Consider the following 15,257-nt stretch of genomic DNA (forward strand, 5'->3'; position numbering starts at 1 on the left):
TAAGTCCCTCTAGGGTAGGGGTGGGGGCGGCGGCTCTGGAGGATTCATGGAAGGCTGAGCAAGTGAGGTTTATCCCACCGCTGGCCCTTTCCCCTCAAAGAGAGAAGTTCTGTCTTCCCTATCCTGGTTTTCATTTGGACATATAGTGGGTTGGTGGGTAGGAGGCAGGGGTTGGGTTTGCGGGGAGTGGGTGATCAATACATTTGAAGCCAACAGGAGTCTTTAAAACCTCATTTTATAAATTAAGGAAATTGGATATCCAATAGCAAAATCAAAGTACTTATTTTACTTTTTAAGTATTTATTTATTTATTTATTTAATCCTCACCCGAGGATATTTTTCCATTGATTTTTTGAGAGAGTGGAAGAGAGAGGAAAAGACAGAGAAATATCGATGTGAAAGAAACACACCGATTGGTTGTGAGGAGCCTGCAACCGAGGTATGTGCCCTTGACCGGCATCAAATCAGGGACCCTTAGGTCTGCAAACCGACACTCTACCCACTGAGCCAAACCGGCTGGGGCGTACTTTTCTTATTTTAATGTTGAGGCATTTTACACCGCATTATAGACTAGCATAAGAGGTTAGGAGAGGGAGTATTTGATCATTCAGTATGGCTTAATAGCCTCAATCAATTTGAGTAGAAGCAGTAGAGATTACTCATTTAGCAAATATTTGGGTGCCTACTTGTGCCAGACACTTTGCCAGATACTAGGAGTTGCATCATGGCCAGGAAGATGGTCCCTACTCTTAAGGAGCTCAAGGTCTAGTGGAAAGTGAGACGGACCTAGCAATGACTACGGGATGGAGTGAGTGCTCTGCCGAGAGGAAACACAAGTGATCCAGATGATGGCAGGGTTGGCACCAGGGATACTTGAATTTAAATTGTATCTTGGTGTTGGGTCCAAGATGGTAGGGTAGGACACAGGGAATATACACCCACATACAGAGCAATTCCTCCTGAACAACGAACGAGAGAAAGACCACATGGAGAAGGGTAGGAGAGACTGAGATGGGGTAATCACGGGAACCTCACCCCAATGGGGAGACCTGTGGTGGAGAGGGATATCACTGAGGGGCTGGTGAGGGCAGACTTGCCTGCTATGAGGCACAGTGATAAAACAGCGATTAAAAGGGCAACTAAACTACACATGAAAATAATCCATTTACTAAACCCCAGGCACCTGCTAAATGAATGTGAGGGGAACTTGCAGGAACTCACTTGGATCTCAGGAGCTGGCACTTGCCATTGTTGACACTCCTCCTCCAGCTAGATAGCACTCCAGCCACCCTGCAAGGCCTCCGCAGCCGGACCTCCCCATCCTAGACCACCTTGTTCTACAAGGGTGGCAGCCAAGGCCAGCTGGCCCACCAGGGCACCCCAGGCTCCCTGCACCCCAGGCCAACTCAACCAGTGACCACTGCAGCCCCAGTCAGCTGGACTGCCAGAGCAACCCCCATTAGCTGAAGCCCAAGCCTGCCAGCCCCCCAGAGCCTTGCATCCCAAGGCCAACTCAAGTAGCACCTGCTGCTGTCCCCTTCACCCGGGCCCCCAGTAAGCCCCCTGGAGCCTAATACCCCTACCACCTCACCCTGCAAACCCTGCAAGCCCAGCATCTGGGGCCCTGGGGAGCCCCAGGAGCCCAGGGACTTTGGATCACCATGCCCCACGTTCCCTGCAGGCCCAGAAAACCAGTCCACCTGGGCACCCCAGGTGCCCCATACCCCTGGCAACCTCAACCAGAACTTGTTGAAGGCTCCCCAAGGCCTAGCTACATGCCCAGAGTGGGCTGCAGCCCCTGCTAGCCCAACCCCCCAGGGTAGAGAGCATAAACATTGTGAAGTGGGGACTTGAGGAAGGCAGTATTCAGGTAAGTGATGGGGAGCGTATCTTTAACTTATCACACTACTCCATGAATTTAGATTTGAGTTTAATGGCTACAAGCCTCACATGAGCTTCCTACTATAAAAAGTAATGTAAACAGAGCCACTTTAATATGGAGCAGGGACTGCCATCCCAGAGGAACTGCCTTGCATGTCTTATGCCTTGAACCTTTGAAATGTTAAAACAGGGCAAAAATAAAAACACAAACAAACACCAAAAACAAACAAACAACATCAACAATAACACTGGGACTGGGCCTAAGCCAACAGTATGTCTCAAAGAACTGTTTGCAAAGATAAGAAAGCAGATGTTATGACTACGGGACTGATGGCTACTGGACTGAAAATAAAAATGTTTAGAATCAGCACCACTTATGTTAGCTTATCTCCACCAATAGGAAAAATGTTTTCCTTCTATGTGTGGATGAAAGGGGACACATGCTATCCTGACAAGCTCAGAGAAGGTCTTGCAAACTCAGAGACGTAAAGTAATCACAAAGGATGGTCTGAAATTAAACTTTAACTAAAAGCAGTTATGGTGGGTAGTTACATACTAGACCCGTGTCTTCACTGACAAGGTCAACCTTTACCTTAACCGAACCTATCTGTCTTTTTGCATCAATAATAACATACCCCTGAAATGTCTGGGTAACTTGTAACTTCCCTTTTTCTGGACCCCTTGGGGCACAACCTAATGTGCCCGGGCACCAGGACAGATACCACAAATTCCTTCATTGTTATCATGTTAATTGTTCCTGCACCCACCTAAGTTTGTGTCTATCATTTTACTTTTTATCCAGTCCCAGTGGTTTCCCCGCTTTGCTTTCTCCAGCCTCTCTAGTCTATCACCAATGGATTTCATGTAACCCACCTATGTCCCTTCCTTTGATTGGAATGTATAAATATAGACGTAACCCACCATTCTCTGGAGCATTATCTCAATCTGTTGAAGTTCTGCTTCCAGGCAATTGTCAACAGTTTGACTCAAATAAACTCACAAAAATTCTTTACAGGTTTGAATGTTTTTTGTTTGTTTGTTTTTATCTTAACATATTGATATAATTGTTCCCCCTTTGTCTCCTATCGGGAACACTATTTGGGTCTGCCTAAGTCAGTGTTTCCTGAATCACTATTCTTTGCTTTCTTTCTTTCTTTCTTTCTATTTTGACCTCATGTAAATGCTTGTTGCCTCTGACTTTGAAAGGGCTTTTATTTTTAGGTTAACATTGTTAGTGTCACCGAAGAAGGAACACACGAGGCCAAAAGGGGTAAAGGATTATGCATTTATTAGGTCATCTGGATGCCAGATGGGCTGAGCCCCCAAAATGGCGCCAGCACCCGAAGATGGGGAGTCAGGTTTTTAAAGGACTCTAGGCGGGCTTTTTCTGGGCAGAGAATTCTCTGTGCAAGTCTGAATTCCGGGAAACTCCGGAGGGGAGAGATAATGGTCTTAGCAAGTGGAATGTGGTCTAAGTATGTGGTATGTCCAATGTGAAGTGGCCTAAAGGTCAGCTCCCAGGGGAAGGGGTATCGATTCAATTCTTTGATCAGACCTAACATTCTAGCCTTTTTGTTTTATGGAATAGGGATGAAGGGCATATCTTCTGTATTTACCTCCTGCTGAGGGGGGGGCATGGAAATCATGGGGGAATGGACTTTGATAGTAGTAGGCTGGACAAGCGGTTGCAGCAGCATGGTTTCCCCAAGAGAATGGTTGGTGAAGGCTCAAAAACGGTCCTGTTGAGTGACTTGGGAGGTAAAAGCTGGTCCTGAGGCTGCCACAGCATCACTTGTCTGGTTTTGCTGCTTTTCTGGGCCTGGAGTTGAAACAAAACTGAGGCCGAGATGTTATCTTTAGGGATGAAAAAGTCAGGGGTGTAAGTTGCCTGACTAGTGATATGAAAGGGGAGCATAGGTTACCCTGGGGTTGAGGTTTTTGTTTTCCCAGTTTTGCCCCTTGGTAGGCATCCAGAGCTTTCTTGTGGGTCCTGAGGCAGGATTTCAAAATAGGATGAGCAGTGGTTAGGCCCCCCATGCCAGTTCCAACCTTTTCTGTGATGCCAAGGGTTATTAAGAGAGGGATTATCTGAACTGCCTTTTTGTCAAATATGGTGGGTTTTGGGGACCGGTAGAGACTGATTATTGGGGGCTACATCTACATTGGGTAAGAGATACAGGTTCCTGTCCAGTTGGTGGGAGACAGATGTATGTGTTCTCCCTACAGGGGAAGAAGGATCCCTGATCATGGAGACAAGCTGAAAGGTATAGAGAGAAGAGGTGGACTGAAGGGTATGAGTTTCCCTTTCCCAGTTCCACGCTCCACGCTGAGAGGATAGTCGCCATGGCACTATCAATAAGGGGTTACAGAAGAGTGGTTGAGATTTTATTGCAGTGAAAGTGGGAGGGAATGCTAGAATGGGCTGTTATTCAAGGGAAAAGAGAAAGGGAAGGAAAGGGGCAGTTGAAGCCGTGGGCCTGGATGGTTGGATAAGAAGTAAAATGGATTGGCTGTAGGAAATAACCATTGGCTTCCAGGAAGACCTGGTGGTTAACCCATTGGAACCAATGGCTGTTTGGCAGTTCTGGATTAACTGTGGTGTTGCAAGCTGATGATGGGAGATGGCCTTTTGTTATATTGCCCTGGGACCTTGTAAAGCATAAAGGGGCTTGGGGGATTAGTGGGGTGTGTACTTTGATAGGACCTGTGACCGGGAGGGAGGAAGGAGCTACCTTAGTAAGAAATAGAATACAAGTACAGAAAAGAAGGGAGGCTTGATTTGCCTGGGTTGTAGGATAATTACCTAGAAGGGTGTCTGCCTTTTTGAGAAATATAGTTTCCTTTTCCTTTTTATAAGCTAAAGTGATTTTTGCCTGATTCTATCTCTTGATTGACATAGGGGTGGTGGTATACACTGAAGAGGAGAGGGAAAGGCAGAGTCAGCAATTCCTGGCTAAGGAGGGAATGGGTAAGGTTAAGTGTTCATTCGAGATGACTGGAGGTGAGAAAGTTCCTTATGGGTGTAGGAGAGGAGGGTTGGAATAGGATGAGAAGGAGAGCTAATTCCCACTTCCAGGGTCGGGATTGTCCAAAGGGGGGCAGGGGAGGATATGTTTAGGATCTATAAAGAAGGAAATCTCATCGCATGGGTAATCGAAGTCCCTTTGTAGAAGGCAGTCCCATGGAAAGGTGAGAATCCTGATGCAAAGGGAGAGGGGGCAGTAGCTAGGACCTGGAGGATTTGTATTGGGAGAGGAGGTGGGCTTTCAGGGAAGTCAGGGTTATTAGGGTACATAGAGAGCACCTGCAGGAGTGCTCACTCCTTCGTCCTCTTCTTCTGAGATGTGGGTAAGGTGGAGTCTGGTGGGCCCAGTCTGGTGGCTGTAATACTTAGGGGACTCCATCTCATGTGATGGAGGTGTTCCTGGAATGGGTTTTAACCTGGAAGGTGGAACCCTGGGGTATGCCCTGATAGTTTAGCTGCAATTGGGGCAGTTAATAGTACCTGATAAGGGCTGTAAATTATTGATAGATTTCCTTTAGGAGGAGTAGGGGGGATGTTTCCTGTAAAAGTTGAGGAAAGACCTGATCAGCATGTTCTTCAGTAATTGTCAGATGAGTTTTAAAATGGGGACATAGACTCCAAGAGGGGTCTCTGTGGAAGGGAAGTTTCCTAATAAGAAGGGTCTTCCATACATGAGTTCAAAGAAAGGAGAGTGCATGGGGGAAGACTAAGAAAGGAGAGTGCATGGGGGAAGGGCCCTGATGTGCAGAAAGGCTAGAGGTATGAGAGTAGTTTAAGTTTCTTTAGTTTCAAAAGTCAATTTAGTTAGGTGAAACTTAATTAAGAATTTTCCTTTTCTCCTTTGCCTGAAGATTGGGTCTGGTAGGAAGATGTAAGTTCCACTGGATGTTCAGAGTGTAGGAGATCTGTTGAGTTATTTGAGATCTGAAAGCAGGTTAATTTTCTGATTGTAATGAGGTGGGTCAGAAGTAGTAGGGAATGGCTTCTACCCACCCAGAGACAGTATCTATGAGGATTCAAAGATATTTGTTTTTTTTAAATAGGGGGCTTGTGAGTGAAGTCAATCTGCTAGTCTTGTCCAGGGATTTGGCCCCTTAAATGATGAGCGAGGAAAGAAGGAGGTCTGACCTAACCTGTCCTTGGGGAGATATGGAATAATAAGTAGAACAGGTTTTGGTGATATGTTGCAGTAGGAAGGCTAGGATAGAACATGTGATGAGGGGATTTAAGAGTTGGAAATGTATCCTATATGTAGGGAATTGTGAATAGCCCATAAGATATCACAGGCCTGACCCTGGGGAAGGTTACGTTTTCCCTGTAATTTAAACCATGGATCTTCCTGAGTGGCCCCAAGAGCCAATAGGGGCTGAAGTTCCTCTGGAGTGTATTAGGGTGTTATATGGGTTATAGCCAAGAGCTGGGAAGACGGAGGCTTCCTCTGAGCTGCTGTCTTAGCCTCTTGGTCTGCTTTGTTATCTCCCTGTATTACAGGATCATTCCTGACTCAGTGTCTTTTGCAGTGTATGACTTTTAAGAAGGCTAGAAAAGGGGAGAGATGTTCCTAAATATCAAGAAGGAAGACCTGTTGAGGCTTTCAATGATAGTGCCAAGAACTGTGAATGAGCGGTGGAAATAAAGAAAGTCTAGGCTCAGATATAAGGACTTAAAGCATCAGGAGAAAGCCTTGGCGGGGCTGCTTTAGCTTACTAGGAGAGAAGGGGTCCCTTCAGATGTCAGGGGTGATCAGGTCCTGATGCACTGGACAACACAAACCTTCGACCCATTCACAAATAACCAGCTTTGGTCAAAAAGTAAACAACCAGCATTTACATTTATGAACACACTTTAACCACACTCTTACTTTCAAGAAACTATACATTCAACGAAGTACAAGAGACTTTCTGTAATAAAAAATAAGAGCAGGCCAATTAAAACGTGTCTAGCCATCAATGTTTCAGTATTGTATGTTATTTTAAAATATTTAGATGTTTATCATTTAACCCAGAAATGCTCCAAAGTCTTTAAAGTTAATAAAGACTTTGAAAAATTATGTATAGGCATATGAGACTGGAGAAAAGGCGGGGGGCGGGGGAGGGGCGAAAGAAGCAGGCCCAGCAGGCCTCTAGCCACTTGGATTTAAAACTGCCACATTTTTCCTTAGAGATAACATGCTAAGGTTTGGGTGATAATAAGTTCAGGTTTTGATAGTAGCCATACTGTTAAGTAATATGTGCAGTAAGGGAAGTTGTTCTTTGGGAAAGGTGTGGTGGGGGGTGTGAGAAGGTGCTGAGGTGAGAGCAGTTTTCAGAGCATTAAAGGGGTAAGAATGCTGGCCTTGGGATCTAAAGGCTCAGTGAGTGATTCCTTTGCTCAGTGGGAGAAGATGAAAGTTGGGAACCCTGAGGTGAAAGTATCCATTGAGCCCAAGAAAGGAAACCATTTCTTGTTCAGAGGAGGGTACAGTCATGGAGGAGATGAAGAGATAAGGAGTTTACAGTCCAAGGAATGGCTCAGTCTTGTGGGGTGAGATAGTGAAACTGAGGTAGGTGACTGTGGTTTGGGACAACTGGGCTTTATGAGGGGGTGCATGGTAGTCCTGACCAGGCACCGAAGTAGAATGAGAAAAGAGTGAATGGGTGTATTTAGTAAGATGCAGTGTAGAGGTGAGGTGGCTAATGGCTGTGAGACTAATCCATCAACCCCCATAGTAGAGTCTGAGGAAAGGACAAGGGTCCTAGCGATTTCAGAGAGGGCAGAATAAGTGGCCCCAGTGTGAATTGAAAAGAAGATTGGTTTACCTGCCACCACAGTCGTTACCTGAGGCTCTGTCCTGGTTATGTAAATCTGTGGGTCCCTGAGAAGCTTCAGTCTTTGGTGGTCAGTCACAGGAGGTCTGGGAGCTCCAAACTGAATCCAGAGGGCGGCTTTGTTGGACTGGCTGAGGTCCAACCCGGAGGAGCCAGACTATAGTCTGATTTCCAGTGGCCTTCCCTTCCACACCCTGGGCAGGGGCCAGGCAGGGATCTCGAGGTTGAGCAGGACTTGGCTTAGTGTCTTCCTTGTTGCATTTGAAGCATGAGCCCGGAGGAGGCTTAGCCTCTGTAGGAGGACTGGCACTTCGTTTAGGGTTCATGAGAGTGCTGGCTAGGAGCTGGAAGGCTTCCTTCTGGGCCTCAGCCTTGGCCTGATCTTGCCTTTGTTTTGGAATTTGGGTATCCTTGTCTCTATTATTAAAGACTTTAAAAGTTAGGTTAATGAGGTCTTGTTGAGGGGTTTGTGGACCTGTGTCTATTTGTCAAAGTTTACAGCATATGTTGGGGCTGATTGGGATTGTAAGATGGGTGTTCAGAAGAAGGACTCCTTTGGGAAGCTCGAGTCTAAGGAGGTAAATTTCTGTAAGGCCTCTGGGAGGAGGAAGAGAAAGAGAGCTGGGTTTTTGGCAGGGTCTTGAGTGATTTCAGTAAGTTTGTCATAATTGACCACAATACCCTCAGTTCCTGCAGCCTCCCTCAGGGGTAGAATGAGGGCGGGAATAGAAGAGGTTGCTGAGGAGGGTGGTCTTTGGGGGGCCCGAGAGCAAGTGTTAGGTGGGAAAAGGTTGTTTTGGAGCATGCATTCTTGGGATTTGGGCTCTCAGGGGCCAGGGAAAAGATGGTTGCAGGTTAGGAGGGTCTGGGTTTTGGGAATCTCCTGCAGGTGAGGGAGGGGATGTGTAAGGGCTTGGAGGTCGGTGGTCTGCTGGTTGAAAAGTAGATTCAGAATCAGAAGTGTTAGGGATATGATGTTGTGGCAGAATGCACGGGAGAACAATCAGCCAGCACTCTGAGGGAGGAAAGTTTAACCTTTATTTCACAGATCTGCTAGTCGAGGGGAATTCCAGATCCAAAGCCGGAAGTGAACCAGTGGGGAGGCTCTGATCTATATATCTCCTCCGGTGGTGGGCCCCTGAGGGTCCCCATAGCTCTGCCCAAGTCAGTTAGAGTGGCAAAGTAAGACTACAGTTTTAACCAGATACTGAATTAGGTTGCAAGCCCTGAGAGCCAGGGTAGGTTTCTCTCTATTTCAAATTCTATATGGTAGACCAAGGGGAGATTTGGGGGAAATAGGAAACTTGAACTTGAGAAACAGCTACAAGCACTTGAGAAAACTATCCTTGAAGTCCACAGATGCATTACTGATCAATTGCCCATCTCTCTAGGAACAGTTGTGCACCCTCACAAGCCTGGGGACCAGGGTTGGGTACAAGATTGAAAAAAGGAACCCCTTAAGCTGATCTAGAAGTCGTACTAACCTTATCCAGTCGTACTAACCACCCCCTCAGCTCTCAAAGTTGCAGGACTGGACACCTGGATCCACCATTCCCGGGTAAAGGCAGCCCACCAGCTGGACAATCAGCATCCAGAATGGAAGGTGACCTCTGACCTGAACCACCCCCTGTGGATCATCTTCAAGAAGATGGCGAATGCAGATAACCAACCTGAATCTCCTCATCCCCTCTTATCTGGATAATTATTGTTATGTTTTTTTCTTCTTCCAACAGTTTTATTCTGTCTTCATACAAGTGTCGCCGGAACTCCAGACTGGTACCGGGAGAACTTCTATGCCCTTGCTACTCTGACGACCCCTTTGGGGAAGATGGGGAAGATTCGGGATAATGAAACCCCTTTTTTGTTGCCCCCCTTTAGCAGGAAATAGCTAGAGCGTTGACATTATCCCCAATTGCTGAGTCTTTTATAATTTCCAAGGCTAAGAATAGCTTGTGGAGCAAGAGGGGGAAATGAAAAGGAAAATGTGGGGGGGTGGCAGAGAGGAAGGCAGGGAGCTTGCAAACTAGTTCAATATCTGGTTAAAATTGTAGTCTTACTTCCCCACTCTGACTGACTTGGGCAGAGCTGTGGAGCATGGCCCCAAGGGCCTCCAAGACTTACTTGGGGGGAGCTGTGGGGATGCTCAGGGGCCCACCACAGGAGGAGATAGATATATAGGTCAGAGCCTCCCTACGAGTTCAGCTCAGGCTTTGAATCCAGAATTCCCCTGGACTAACAGATCCGCGAAATAAAAGTTAAACTTTCCTCCCTCGGAGTGCTGGCTGATCTTTCTCCCATGCATTCTGCCACAACACTTCCTTGTCTAATAATTAGACTTTTTTTTCTGTTCCTAATCAGTGTTACTGTTTTATTACTGTTATTTTTGTTCCTAGTATGTAAATGTTATTACAGAAAAACAAACCTTGACAAACAGCAAAGAGACTCGGATCATGGGGCTCAAAAATTAGAAATGATCCAGAATACTTTTTAACAAGGACATATAGGATATGACTGCCTCCCATTTACCTGCCCTTTTTTTTCAATAATAATAATTCAACCTTAAATGCCATCTAAAGTTGTGGCTTTGCCCCATCCTCAGTGGTCCACCCTGTTCAGCAAGACAAATGCTGACAGGGAGACATCCTAGGAATGAGCTTTCCTAGCACCACAGTACTCCAGACTCCATTATCCAACCAAAAGGGCTGTCATCAACGCATCCTGTGGATTGATTTATGACCCAAAGGGGGATGTATGGACAAAAGGGGCCACATGCTAACCTGGCAAGCTCAGGGAAGCCCTGCATGGCAGTCTTGTAAACTCAAAGACCTAAAGTAACCCACAAAGGATGGTCTGAAATTAAACTTTAACTAAAAGCAGTTACGGTGGCTAGTCATCTCCTAGGCTGGTATCCACTGAAAAGGTCAACCTTTACCTTAAGGGAGCTTCCCCGTCTTTTTGCATCTATAATAATGTCTGGGTAACTTGTAACTTCCCTTTTTCTGGACCCCTTGGGGCACAACCTACTGTGTCTGAGCACCAGGACAGATACCACAAATTCCTTCATTGTTATTCTTATCATGTTGATTGTTGACTGTTAACTATCCTGCACCAACCTAAGTAAGTGTCTATCATTTTACATTGTATCCAGTCCCAGGGGTTTTCCAGCTTTGCTTTCTCCTGCCTCTCTAATCTATAACCAATGGATTTCATGTAACCCACCTATGTGCCTTCCTTTGATTGCAATGTATAAAAATAGATAATAGGATCATGCCATCTTGAGAAACAGAGCTGCTTGAGACTAGGATCCTGGCCTCAGTTCCACCCAGTCTGGTCTCAGATGCAAACCAGGACCCTGCAGCCACTGGGGACAGAGACCTGCAACCACAGCTGCAGACCCACAGACACTAAGAATCCAGACATCTCGGCCGCAGATTTCTGTGAGTCACAGAGCCTATCCACCTCCCTGCAGGCTCATGGGCAGCACCAAAGAAAGTGATAGACCTGCTCCTTGCAGAGGCCACAGCTCCGCTAGAGGTATTTGAGCCTGGGAGCACAAGGACACTGGGAATCTGTTTCCCCGCAACTCAATCAGGTAACCAAACCCCAAGCCCACACAGGGCAACAGTGCCACCTGACTTCGATTCTGGGCAAGCGCACACGGAAGTCTGTTTACAGCAGCGCAGGAGTGGACCTCCTGCCCACACAGTGCTACTGTGCAACCCAGTCCCCCAAGCTGACCAGGACCCTGTTCTCCGGGCGGGAGGCACCACTGAGCACCAGTGACTTGACTCTGTTTCTTATTGTGTGCGCCTGGGACCCCTGACTCCCAGTGCATTCACACTAAGAGCCAGTGACTCCAATTCTTGGTGCATGCACACACAGGGACCATGATTCTCAGTGTGAGGCAACACAAAGCAACAGAGACTCTGATACTTGATTCTTGGTGCAGGCACAGGGGAACTCTGATGCCTGGCATGCACTAGGGGACTCTGATTTTCGGTACACACCAGCGGGGTCTCTGTTTCATCAAAGTGCAGGCAGGGTCCCTGATTCTAGGTGCGCACACGAGACCACACTGAGCGCTGGTAACACTGACCCTGGGCGAGCCTGGTTCCCAACAACCCACGGCAGCCAAACATATTGGTGTCAGAGCTCTTCAGTGACACTGGGGTTGTGTGAAACTCCCACTGCACACGGCACAGGCCCACACAACTCAACGTTTGAACCTTCTGGTGATAGTCAGAATGGGGAGACAACACAATTCCTAGAGGAAAGAAAATGAGGAGTCACGGAGAAACCAATATGGCGGCATAGGTAAACACCTAAACTGTTGCCTCTCACAAACAATTTCAAAACTACAACTAAAAGACAAAACGAACATCATCCAGAACCACAGAAAAGCTGGCTGAGTGGAAATTCTACAACTAGAAGCAAAAAGGAAAGCACATGGAGAATCAAGGAGCTGCAAAAGGCTGATGTATGGAGACATGCGTGCGGGCGGCTGAGTGCCTGGCTGGCTTTCTCTAGCAGGAAGGAGACAAAAGCTCCCAACTGAGATGAACCTCAGTTCCAGGCGAGACCCTGGGGACCCAGGCTTATACAGGGGCAATCTGGATTGTTAGGCGGAAACTCAGGGGAGCCGCGAAAGGCAGAGGTCTGCAGGCACGCGTGAGTGCACAAAGAGAGGACTGACTGCTCAATGGTGCTGGCATTCTCTAGCGGGTGGGAAACGGAAGCTCCCCCACTACGCTGAACCCCAGTTCCAGGCAAGAATCTGGGAATCCAGATTTATTGGGGGAGAAACTGGACTGTCTGGCAGCTGTTGAAATTCAAGGGCGGCTTACTGTTAGAGGTGCTTGCAGCAATTACCAAGGTACACTAAGACCCAGGGGCATCATAGGGCAGGGCTGACAGGAAGCCAAGACTGTCTGTTCAGCCCTGAGACTCCGCCCCATCCAAGCTGAGCACAGAGGCTTTTGCAATTTTGCAAGTCTTTTCTCATAAGACTGTCTCCATCACAGAAATTCTGCTGGCATAGACACAGCTGATCCTCACAGCCAATTGGCCGGGAGGTCAATTCCTCCAAGTGATGCCAACAACAATCAAGACTTAACAGCAACAAGGCTGTACACACAGTCCACAAAGGGGTGCACCAAGAGTGTCCACCTCAGGTAACTGGGGAGGCCGCACCACTGGGCCATATAGACACCTAGCACACAAAGCTACCCTACCAACTCAGGGAAGCAGTGAAAATGCGGAGACAAAGAAACATGTGACAAACGAAAGAAATGGAGGAAAACAAACGACTGGACATAGAGTTCAAAACCACGGTTATAAGGTTTTTCAAGAATTTCCTAGAAAAGGCCAATAAATTTAGCAAGACCCTCAAAGATATGAAAAAGGACCAACTAGAAATTAAACATACACTGAATGAAATAAAAAATATACAGAGACCCAACAGCATACTAGAGGAACACAAGAATCAAGTCAAAGATTTGAAATACAAAGAAGCAAAACACTCTCAACCAGAAAAGCAAAAAGAAAAAATAATCCAAATATTTGAAGATATTACAAGAAGCCTCTGGGACAACTTCAAATGTACCAACATCAGAGTAATGGGGGTACCAGAAGAAGAGAGAGAGCAAGATACTGAAAACCTATTTGAAGAAATAATGACAGAAAACTCCCCCCACCTGGTGAAAGAAATAGACTTACAAGTCCAGGAAGTGCACAGAACCCTAAACAAGAGGAATCCAAAGAGGACCACATCAAGACACATCATAATTAAAATGCCAAGAGCAAAAGACAAAGAGAGAATATTAAAAGCAGCAAGAGAAAAACAGTTAATTAACGACAAGGGAGCACCCATACGATTGTCAGCAGATTTGTCAACAGAAACAATGCAGGCCAGATGGGAGTGGCAAGAAATATTCAAAGTGATGAACAGCAAGAACCTACAACCAAGATTACTCTACCGAGCAAAGCTATCATTCAGAATTAAAGGTCAGATAAAGGGCTTCACAGATAAGAAAAATCTAAAGGAGTTCATTAACCCCATATCAGTATTATATGAAATGCTGAAAGGTATCCTTTAAGTAGAGGAAGAAGAAGAAAAAGGTAAAGATAAAAATTATGAACAACAAATAGATATCTATCAACAAGTGAATCTAAAAATCAAGTGAATTAAAACTCTGAATAACAGAATAAACTGGTGAATATAATAGAATCAGGGGCATAGAAAGGGAGTGGACTGAAAATTCTCAAGGGGAAAGGAATGTGGGGGGTGCGGGAAGAGACTGGACAAAAAATCGTACACTTACAGATGAGGACAGTTGGGGGGAGGTAAGGGCAGAGGGTGAGGAGGGAACCAGGTGGAGGGAAGCTATGGGGGGAAAAAAGAGGAACAATTGTAATAATTTGAGCAATAAAGATTTATGCAATTTTAAAAAATCAACATATCTTAGGCATGATATAGAGATTTTTAAAAATAAATCTAAAATTTCATATTTTCCAAAAATTTAGCTAAAAGAAACCATGTTTTCGTAAATGAGACACATTGTATTTGCAGTTCATTCAGTTTTATGTTAGTGGATTAAATGTGGAAACTCACAAAAAGAGAAAAAAAGAAAGAAAATGAGGAGTCGCCAAGAAAGGAAATCAGTGAAATTGAAGCATGCAACATGACAGAAAAAGAATTCAGAGTAATGATCATACTATTTTTTTTTATTTTTTATATTTTTTTATTGAGGTATTATATGTGTACATATCTTACCATTACCCCCCCACCCCACACCCATACATGCGCTCACCCCCCAGAGTTTTGCATCCATTGGTTATGCTTATATGCATGCATACAAGTCCTTCGTTTGATTTCATAACTCCCCCACCTCTCCCTAACTTTCCCCCTGTAATTTGAAAGTCTGTTTGATGCTTTACTGTCTCTGTATCTATCTTTTTGTTCATCACTTTATAATGTTCTTTACTATCCATAAATGAGTGAGATCATGTGGTATTTTTCTTTCATTGACTGGCTTATTTCACTTAGCATAATGTTCTCCAATTCCATCCAGGTTGCTGCAAATGATGAGAATTCTTTCTTTTTTATGGCAGCATAGTATTCCATTGTGTAGATGTACCACAGTTTTCCGATCCAGTCATCTGCTGATGGGCACCTAGGCTGTTTCCAAATCTTAGCTATTGTAAATTGTGCTGCTATGAACATAGTGGTGCATATATCCTTTCTGATTGGTGTTTCTAGTTTCTTCGGATATATTCCCAGGAGTGGGATTACTGCGTCAAATGGGAGTTCCATTTTCAGTTTTTTGAGGAAACTCCATACTGTTCTCCACAGTGGCTGCACCAGTCTGCATTCCCACCAGCAGTGCACGAGGGTTCCTTTTACTCTGCATCCTCGCCAACACTTGTCGTTTGTTGATTTGTTGATGATAGCCATTCTGACAGGTGTGAGATGGTACCTCATTGTTGTTTTGATTTGCATCTCTCGGATAATAAGTGACTTTGAACATGTTTTCATGTGTCTCTAG

Source organism: Eptesicus fuscus (genome assembly GCF_027574615.1).
Source record: "Eptesicus fuscus isolate TK198812 chromosome 1 unlocalized genomic scaffold, DD_ASM_mEF_20220401 sc13_unplaced_1, whole genome shotgun sequence".
NCBI lineage: Eukaryota > Metazoa > Chordata > Mammalia > Chiroptera > Vespertilionidae > Eptesicus > Eptesicus fuscus.